Here is a 10,794-nt window from a genome sequence, read left to right on the forward strand (position 1 = left end):
TTTTACTGCGCTGTGAGTTATTGGTAAGGGTGGCCCCAGAGACTCGAATAACAAGTCAGTCTGTTACCATTACTCTTGCTTACCTCACATAAGCATATAGTCAAATCCTTGTTGCTGAAGACACTACATGCTTCATCTGCACAACATAGAGAAATAAATGTTGAGAAAACCAGGGAACTCTCTACTGATGAACTTTCATTGAGATGCAAAGCACAGGCTGCTGAGGGAGAAGAGGAACGAATGGTACTGCTGGCACCGGACATTTGCACTGCTCGTCTATCCCTGTGCACGGTCCGTCCCGTCTGGTCTCCCTCCCTCCCTCCCTCCCTCCCTCCTTTCCTCCCTCCCTCCTTCCCCCCACCTCTCTCTCTCTCTCTCTCTCTCTCTCTCTCTCTCTCTCTCTGTCTGTCTCTCTCTCTCTCTCTCTCTCTCTCTCTCTCTCTCTCTCTCTCTCTGTCTCTCTCTTGCTCGCTCACTGTTTTCCACCTTTTAACCTTCGTCTCTACTGCGAATTTTGTTTTCCTTATGTCTACTTTATATCATGTTGCGAGCATGAGTTTCATTCATATTTATGCTACAAACCCTTCTGAAACTTAGAACCTCTTTATATCGTGTTTTAAATGAATGTTTTTATAAATAGTATGTAATTGACTTGCTTAGGATCTTATTGCCAGCTCCAGCCTTTTGTTATCCTTGCGTTAATCTCATATTGATGGAAATGCTTACTTCCCTTACTTCCTTTTTTAACTGTTTTCAATTTTTTTTAACTGTTTTAAACTTTCCTCCTTTCCTGCTCTTTGATGTGTTACATAGACAGTCCGCTGTGTGTGTGATTAGGAAGCTGTACATAAAAACATGGCTGACACTATGGCCGACACCTCGCACCCAACATGGCCCTTGCTGCAGTCACCCGCCACTACAAGTGAGCTGCTGAAGCCCGGCCTCTCCTTTCCTCACAACCGTTTAGAATGTCCTGTTTTAATATAATTGTGCAACGTCGCAAACACACCTGCCAACACATTCACAGTTACATTACAGTGCTTTTCAATAGCATTTGTTTTAAATTATAAAAATTGAAAATAGAGCACATTACTATTTGTTTGTATTTTTGCTCTATGGGATACTGCTTTCTTACTGCTGCTTCAATTCCCTCTGTCTTACCTTCTCATTCAGGTCATTTCCTGCAGTCTTTCTGAAAGACAGTTGCCAAATGACAATTCTGTTTTCCCTTGAGTGGGAGTGCCTTGCTGATCCTTGCTGAAGTCTGTTCTCATACATTCTGAATGGCACACCATTCTGAGCTGAGTGCTTCTGTGTTTGGTTTTTATTTGTAAAATGGCTTTCACTTTCTTCTGGCTTCTAGGATTTTTTTTAAAATAAACTTACATAAAGAAAGATATCCCTTAGGGATAGAGTGAGACTTTTCTTACAGTTTAGAGAAAAAGCTCTATTTTTACTTTAAAGAGTTAGGTCTACTTCACTTTTTCACGGCGTGACAGTTCTTGGTAGTACTCTCACATCTGCCTGTACACAGCTGTGTCTTTATCACCAAGTGCTGATCTAGGACAAGTGCCATTTTTTTCTGTTTTAGTATTTATTTATTTATTTATTACTTATTTATTTGACATCCTTCTCACCTTCCCCTTCCTGGTCACCTCCTCTTGGTCACCCCCTCCCAGAATCCTTGCCCTCTCACCCTCCACTTCTACTCTGAACAGGTGCCACCTGCCCCTGGTCATCAAGGCCCCACCCTGGAACATCAAGTCTCTGTAAGCCCAGACAAAGCATCCTAGCTAGAAGAACATAGCCCACATAAAAAGAAAAAAAGCTTTCAGGATAGTCCTCTGCTCCAGTTATCTGAGACCCACATGGAGACCAAATTGCATGTCTGCTGTATATGTATGTGCAGGAGGCCCTAGGTCTAGTTTCACTGTGTTCTTTGGTTGGTGATTCAGTCTCTGAGAGCCCCAAATGTCCAGGTTAGTTGACTTAGTTGGCCTTCCTGTAGAGTTCTTATCCACTTTGGACCCACAATCCTTCCTCCCATTCTTCTACAAGAGTCCCCAAACTTCATCCAATGTTTGCCTGTGGCTGTCTGCATCTGTCTGAGTCAGCTGCTGGGTGGAGCCTCCCAGAGGACAGCCATGATAGACACCTGTCTGCAAACATAGCATACTATTATTAAAAGTGTCGGATTGGTGCTTGTCCATGGGATGGGTCTCAAGTTGGGCAGATTATTGTTTGGCCATTCACTTGGTCTCTGCTCCATCCCCCATCCCTGCGTTATTGGGAAAGGATGGTCACCAACCATACATTGGTCAGAGAGCTAATATCCAAAATTTATTTTTAAAAAATCTCAAAAAGTTAAATACCACCAAGTCAAAAAGACCAATTAAAAATGGGGTATAGAACTAAACAGAGAATTGCAGATACAGCCAACCATCAGACTGAGCCCAGGGACCCCAGTGTCAGAGCTAGGGAAAGGACTGAAGGAACTCAAGGAGATTACAACCCCATAAGAAGAGCAATAGCAGCCAACTAGACCCCCCAGAGCTCCCAAAGTCTAAACCACTAACCAAACAGCACACATGGAGGGACCCGTGGCTCCAGCTGCGTATGTAGCAGAGGATGGCCTTATCTAACATCAAAGGTCCTGTGAAGGCTTTTTGTCCCAGTATAGGGGGATGCTAGAGTAGTGAGGTGGCAGTGGGTGAGTGGGTGGAGGAGCACCCTCACAAAGGCAAAGGGGAGGGGATAGAGGATAGATGGGATGGGGGGATTGTGGAGGGGTAATCTGGAAGGGAGATATCATTTGAAATATAAACAAATAAAATGACTAATTACAAAAAAGAGGACCAAAAAAATTAAATTTTCAAGAGAAGAATCTTGAATGGCCAAGAAGAACTTTAAAAAATGTTCAAAATGATGAGTCATCAAGAAAATGCAAATCAAAACAACTCCAAGACTACAAACAAACAAACAAAACCCCAAAACTCAAGACATAGAACATGCTGGGGAAGATGTGGAGAGACAGGAACACTCCTCCATTGCTGTTGGGAGTGCTGACTGGTACAACCACTCTGGAAGTCAATTTGGTGTTTTCTCAGAAAACTGTGAATAGTTTTATCTAAAGACCTAGCTATACCACTCCTGGGCATAGACCCAAAAGATGCCCCACCATCCCACAAAGACACTTGCTCCACTATGTTTATAACAGATTTATTTATAATTGCCAGAAATTGGAAACAATCTAGATGCCCCTCAATTGAAGAATGAATAAAGAAATTGTTGTACATTTACACAATGGAATACTATTCAGCTATTAAAAAGAAAGACATCATGAATTTTGCAGGCAAATGTGTGGAAATTGAGAATATCATTCTGAGTGAGGTAACCCAGTCCCAAGAGAACATGTATGGTATGTATTCACTTATAAGTGGATATTAGCCATAAAATACAGGATACCCATGTTGCACTCCACAGACCCAAAGAAGCTAAACAAGAAGGAAGGCATGAAAGAGTGTGCTTGAATCTCACTTAGGAGAGGGAATAAAATAGTCATAAGGGACAGATGGAGGGAGGGAACTGGGTGGGGGAGGGAATAGAGAGGGGAATGGGGGGATTCAGGCTCAGGTGTGGGGAGGGACAGGAGAGATGGCCAGATGGCCATTAATAGAAACCTGCAACTGACAGGGGTGGGGAGGTGAAGGGCATCTCCAGGATGAGACAGAAACTAGGTAAGGGAGGCATCCAAGAATCAAAGGGAGTGACCTGAGTGGTGGCTCACAGCTGTTGGCAATATGGAAACTGAAGAGGCCATCTTCTCTAGCTAGTAATGTCCTGTCTTTAGAATCTTCATTTGATAGCTTATCCCTTCCTATTAAAGGGCGTATAAACCCCAAGCTTATCAGGCTATCATACAAAGAGTAGATGTGAGTTCTGTGGTTATTACTAATCATAGTGACTTACTATAGCATTTTTTACTTTTCATGTGATGGCTTTGGGTTTACATTTACTTGGTATACTTATTGTATGATAGAGAATGAGGTTGCCCTTAATCTTTCAAGAACCAAGCATATCCTGTTACTGATTAAGTCTATAAATTATACCTTCTCTGACAAGAAAGATGGCTCCACTTTTTGGCCAGGACTGATGATCTTAGTTTAATGACTGGCACTCACGTGTTTAAGGAGAGAATCAATTCTTTTATGTTGTCATCTGACCTCCACATACATGTGAAGATATACTCAGTGTCTCCCCCACCACACACAAACTTATTAAAATGCAAATTTTAAAAGCAAAACTGTCACTTTCATATTCATGTTTAGGAAGTGTCTTGTATTATGACCGTGTCATTCAGGTCAACGTGAGCTTGCTAACATGTTAGAAAGGTTATCAAAATAAAGCAAACAGCCTTACACATCACTGAGTGAAAGTATGCCTCCATGACAAATTATCCATTATGATTGGTACCAAAGTCATTAGACCCAAGTTTATACAATATTGAATAAAACTCCTAACTTTTTGCCAAAATGCTTTCCGTATTGCTTCATCCATTCATTTATTATTCTATGTACATACAATCTTTTGAACTGATATGTACTCAAATTAGTAGCATTAGCTATACCTACACCTAAGGAAATATAGGTACCAACCTAAAATGAGCTTCTAGTCCCCTGCTTTCACCTATGCTGTGCTGGGATTAGTGACAGGTTATACGCAGTGCTGGGAATAGAACTCATGGCTTAGAGCATGCTAGTCCAAAGATCTACATATAGAACTAAGCCATGGAACTTGAGTTTAATTGAGTTTGATGCTATGAACTCTAGGGTTTCACTGTCACTGATAAGACAGTTTCCTTCCTTTCCCTACAGTCGCATGGCTCTCTTGACCCTGACACTAGACACTGACGCCATGATCTAGGAGAACACTGGAGAGTGGGCATTCACACTCCCAGCTTCTAAGTATCACATGAAAACTACTGTTTAGAGCAGCAACCTGTCCTGCTACAAGCCACTTTTAGAAATTTAGAATTTTATTTGACTCCACAAGTCAGCTGTTCCCAGCATCTTTTCTGTTCTCCTTGTCAATTTTCTGTCATCTACTCTCATCCCCCTGCACTAAAAACACTGTGCAGTGTCAGAAGTCACTTGTTCTGAAACATCCATCACTTATAAGATATCTTGCATCATTCTGAATATGTTATAGTCCTAGACAAATTTGTGTGTCAACTTATACTTCACAAAAGATAAAGAAAAGGTTACCATTGCAGTAAAAAGGTTCAGGCTTTTCATCTACTTGAAAGACAAAATCGAAATACATATTTATATTCATCACATCTGGACAAATATTTTCACTTTCTTATAGGGACTCGTAAGAGTTCACCTGTGTCAAAAAAAATGGTAACACTTGCTTTTGTTCCTTTCGATGGATATTGCATTGAAACAATATTTGTCATTTTGAAATTTTTTGTATGCAATTGTGAGTCTATGCATTAGTACGCATATATGAAGTTCTCCATTTAAAAGTAAATAATCTGACCTACCCATAAAGGCTTCGCAAGTGTGGCTGCTGTGTTGGATCATGTCTCTCACGTCTGTCACATGAGTCAGTATGTGGCAGAGTGGAGAAAGGCTATGTCTACCCTCAGTGTTCTGACCTGTAAACATCTGAATGTTTAGCAGCCTAACCTTTCCTGAAAAAGCAAGCCTGGGAGGAACACCAGACCACTCCAGGGGTCCCAAACACGTAGCTACCCTGTGACAACCTCCAGTCTAGTGCTGCTCATGCCTGAACAGGATCCCAGGGTATAGAGAGAGCTGGAGACTAAAGAACCCCTCCTGGGACCATGGGCTGTGGGTGGAAGTGAGCCCAAAGCAGACCTGGGATCAGGCAGGCAGCCTGAGTAAGGAGTAAGCCCCAGATGACCATCAGTCTGCTCTGGTACTTCAAAGGCCTGGGGAGAAACACCATGCCCAAGGTGACCCCTGTCCAGAGCTGTGGGACCATAAAGGCTCAGGATTATGAAGGAAGAAGGATGGAAGGCTCAAATATGAGGATGGGAGAAGTCAATTCCCTCTCCTCAGCCAACCTGGTGTCATAAAGCAGGCTACCCTACCAAGCTGAGTAAGAATTGATTGCCTTGACAGTTATCAGGCTCCATCCAATGTTTGACCTCATAAGCTTCCCCTCCTCCCCTCCCCCAACTTACAGTTCCTGAATATTCAGATGAAGCATTTTCCAACACCATTGCCCTGGCCAATGGTACATGATCACACAAACCTTGCCTCAGAGAGCCTGGCCATCACACCAGGGACATAAATATTCCCGTTTCTGCTAGTTCTTGGATGCTATCCCTAGGTTTGCCTGCACTCTCATTGATGACTGAAATGGTCTCACCCACACCTGGTTAAACATCCCTCCCTCCCTCTCTCCAGCCCAGCTCAGTGCACGGCAAGACTGGCTATCCTGAAGGGGGAGTGGATGTGGGGTGACACCGAGTAATAATGTACAGTTGGGTATGACGCTCGTGCAGACTATTCCTGATATGGCCCCAGAAACTCAGAGACCCTGGGAACCACCCTGGGAGTCACTGAGAATAGCAAGTATGTGACAGAGAAATAGAAAAGAAAGAGAAAGAGAAGGGTGGGGCATGATGAAGAGAGGCAGAACTGGAGACTCACGGGCAGTGAGGGATAGAATAACATGAGTAGCCAGTGATAGCACCTAAGGCAGTGGTGGGATCCTAGCCTGTGCTACCACTGGGTGTCATCATGGTCCATAGACTGCATCAGCAGGGTCTGTAACCATCAAAGGCCAGGCAGATGTTTTTGGTCTATGCTGCTGCCCAGGCATATGCTGATATCTGAGGGCTTTGAAGAACTGCCCTCATTCCTCACCTAAGCATCCTTGGAGAGCTGACTCTGTGGGCGTAATAGGAGAGCAGACCCTATCCCTAGGCAGCTGCAGTACTCAGGAGAGCAGGACCTACACTTTGTAGGAATTGCACATGAACCAAGTCTGGGTGAGCTGGCCCCAAGGATATGACCATTGGAGGATCTGGTCCTGTCACTTGCCTGCCTTAGGGTAAGAAGAGTGAGGGAAAGATGTCCAACCCCTAACCGCTTGCCACCTATGGCAGGCAGAAGAGTTGGTCCCAAGGTCAGCAAAGCAGGAGAGTTGTCCCTGCCCCCTACCTACTGTGGCATTTGGAAGAATGAGCCTTATACCTCATTGGGAAGCATAGTATAGAGTTGATTCTGGTTATGGACTTTGTAGGTAATTTAACCCTGAGGGTATGGGCATAGGAGAACTGGCCGAACCACTTGTCTGACCCACAGTGGCATTGGTTAGAGTAGCCTCCCATCCATTTTGCCCTTTGCACTGGTGGTGGACAGGAGAGTTGGGTGGTTGCCTCTGCCCCTCACCTGTGGCAGTACGTGGGAGAGCAGACCCTTTGCCTCACTTGGACATCACAGTAAAGTTGACCCTCATGGCAGGGACATGGGTAAGTCAACTCTGAGGGAGTGAGCTTGGAAGAGCTGACAAGAGGATATCAGAGAGGAGTCCCAGTGAGGATCCAGTATTGATAGAGTCACAGAAGCAAGAGGCCTCATACTAGACCAAGTTGTTGCAATGAAAATTTGCAAATAAAGTGTAAGAAAAAGGTCGTACAATGAAACTTTCTTTCTCTCTGTTAGACTGGAGGTTGCAAGGGTAGAAGATGGGCACAAGGGGAGGGGGACATGAGCAGAACTGGGGTGTGCAATGTGAAATTCACAAAGAACCAATAAGTTAAAACAAATGAATAAATAATCTGACTTCTACAAGCATAAATAACTTTTAAAGAGTTATATTTAATAAATATTTCCCATACTGCATTTCCAAAGTATATTTTATGTAAATACACTCAATATTTTGTTAAAAGAAGAGCAGTTCTGTACTGCATTAGTTAGTAGAAATCTAGGTCAGCTCTCAAAATACAATCCAATAAAATCAATGCAAGGTAATTTAATTTCAAGATTTAAATCTGCTTCCATTTTCCAGAACCTACCACAATGATTATTTAATCTGATAAGGCTGAAATGTACGTCTCTGTTCTGCCAATCTCTCCAATTTCTGAAAGAAGATGGTTAGAATTGCTGGTGGGCTTGTAAATTAGGGTGACATGTATTATGTGTTTCTACTTTTGTGTGTATGGAGACATTAAACTTCTGGCTATAAACCCAGGATTTATAACAAATCCCAATATTCTGCAGTAAGAGAAAGAAAATTCATAGTTGCAATGTGGGAGAAGTAACCATATTGAGCATGAAAGAAAAAATTTTTCATAAAGAAACAATCTAAACCAACCTTAGTTATGCCTGAGAAGGCCATGGTTGCTATAAATATTCACAATCATTTCCCCTTCCTCCTCAAAAGAGAAATCTTGTTAAAAATAAAAGCCTACACAGACATTAAAAAAAAGACGAAACACTGCGTTTAATGATTAAGTGTTTATAAATTATTTTTAAACATTTAAAATTCAATCTATGTAATTTTTTAGTTTCCTTATCTGTATGTTATATGGACATATAACTGTATGTTATATGTCCATATAACACTTATAACTGTTAGAGGAAAGCTCTGGGGCCTTGTTTTGACTGACGTGGCATACCTCATAGGCCTTGTGGACAGTTGGTTGGTGCTTATTCTTACTGGCCTAAGCTGGAGCCTCTGGAACAAGGTGCCTGAGGCTGACCTCCTAGACAAAGACCCAACGGATGGGCACACAGGCAGATCCAGTTAAGCTGGGGTTGTTATAGAAGTTGATTGCCTTACAACACTGTTCTTGTGGGATTCATATTTCCCTTTACTTGTCTTAAATTTATAATGGATATGTATCATTTGACTTTTACAATTTGTTTAAGCATGTTTGTTTGGTTATAGTTTTGTCAGTTTACTATAATTGTTCCAAGTAATATTCCTTTATGAAATGTCCATACATGCGTATGATGACCTTTCCACTAGTGCATCTCTTCCTTTTCACTTCCTTACTAAAAAGGAAACAGTTACACTCTAAAAGTGATTTTAAGAATTGCTTTTCAGCCTCTTGTTCTGTTTCTTTTTCTTCATGTTAGTATTGAATCCAAAACTGGCAAGTAGTCTACCAGTCAGCTAACCACGTGATCCTCTGTGTTTTGTTTGTTTTGTTGTTGTTGGTGGTTTATTTTTGTTTAGTTTTGTTTGATTTCTAATAGACATATAATATTGATTCTTATTTATAGGCACAAGTCAAAAACATGTTTAAAATCTATCATGAAAAATCAGAGAAATTTTTGTCTATGCTCCCTGTATTGTTAAGAGTTCTCCCTGATGAGAACCTTGAGATTCGTCTCGTTTGTTTTTGTTGTTTTGTTTATGTTATATTTTCATATCTTGTATTTTCTTAGTTATTTTAATTTTAAGATTATTATATAATTACATACTTTCTCCTTTCCCTTTCCTTCCACCAAGTTGTCCCATATACCACTTCTTGCTCTCTTCCAAACACAGAGCCTCTATTTTCATTAATTGTCATTATATACATACAGATATATACATATATATTCCTAAATATATAAATCTAACCCACTCAAACTATACAATATTACCTGTGTATACGTTTTGAAGGGTAATCATTTGATATTATAAACCAGTTAGTGTCCATCTCTCTATGGAAGACTATTCTCTTCTCCACCAGCATTCCTTTAGCATATAACTGGAGAGACTGTTCAGTGGGTAAAACCCAAGAACCTGATTTTAGTTCCTGGGACCCACAGGCTGGAAGAAGAGAACGTACACTGTAAATTATTCTCTGACAGCTACATATGTGGCATGTTACTCATGCACCCCATGTTCCATATACATAATCATAAAGTGAAATATAAAATATACAGTTAATTGATGTAGTCTATGAGGATCCTAATGTTCTGTTAAGATTTACCCATCCCCAAGTGTTTGATGGTTCCTGTCTATTCATTTCCTCTTTTTCCCTTGGTTTGGTTGTGCTTTCTAATACTATGCTATCCATGATTTAACTTCCACAAATGGAAAGGTGTTTTTTTTCTTCCTGTGTTTGTATATTTCACTTAACGTATGTCATTATAGACGACAGTTTCGTGGTTCCATTGTCTACACTCCTAACACTTCATACCCATTTCATATTGATGTACAGCCCAGTTGATTCTGCACTGTGGCCACTGTAAATAGTGCTGCAGTAGATGTAGTCATGGAGTCAAGGGAAAGCACAAAGAAACCTACACTTTCTCTATAACATCAGCATTTCTTCTCAGTTCATCCAAAAATATGGGTCTCTCTTTCTCATCAGTCTTTTATGCATCTTTTGTTTGGTTTGTGGGTGTTTGTTAGCTAGAAACTTTTCGAACTATGGTAAAGAGCTGTCGATTTGATTAACTGTGGTTTGAGGAATTGAATAAAAATTATTTCCTGTCTCAAGGAGCCTTAATGATTTCCCAACCCCACCCTAATATGATTTTACTATTATTTTCAAGGTTTCATGTGCTTCCTTATGAGCTCATCCATGTTCATCAGAGTTTTATATGTATTTTATATGTAGAAATAGGGATCATGTCTACATTCAGTTTCCTCAATTGAACAAATTATTTCCTCTCTCCTACTAATGAAGAGAATGTTCCTGTTCATGCTATCTGTGTCACTAGTCAGATGTCTGCGTATGTCTGTATTAATTTCTACACTAAAAGTCCTTTCCATTTGTCTATGTGGCAATCTTTATTCCAGCACCATAATTTGTTA

General features: G+C 41.0%; 1 pseudogene; it reads left to right on the forward strand.

Moving 5' to 3' along the window:
* Positions 1 to 5,540: 5,540 nt before the first annotated feature.
* LOC120101312 (small nucleolar RNA SNORA17) lies at positions 5,541 to 5,693 on the forward strand (annotated as a pseudogene).
* The last annotated feature ends 5,101 nt before the right edge of the window (positions 5,694 to 10,794 follow it).

The sequence above is a fragment of the Rattus norvegicus genome, chromosome 2 (assembly GCF_021556685.1).
Source record: "Rattus norvegicus strain SHRSP/BbbUtx chromosome 2, alternate assembly SHRSP_T2T, whole genome shotgun sequence".
In the NCBI taxonomy this organism is placed as follows: domain Eukaryota; kingdom Metazoa; phylum Chordata; class Mammalia; order Rodentia; family Muridae; genus Rattus; species Rattus norvegicus.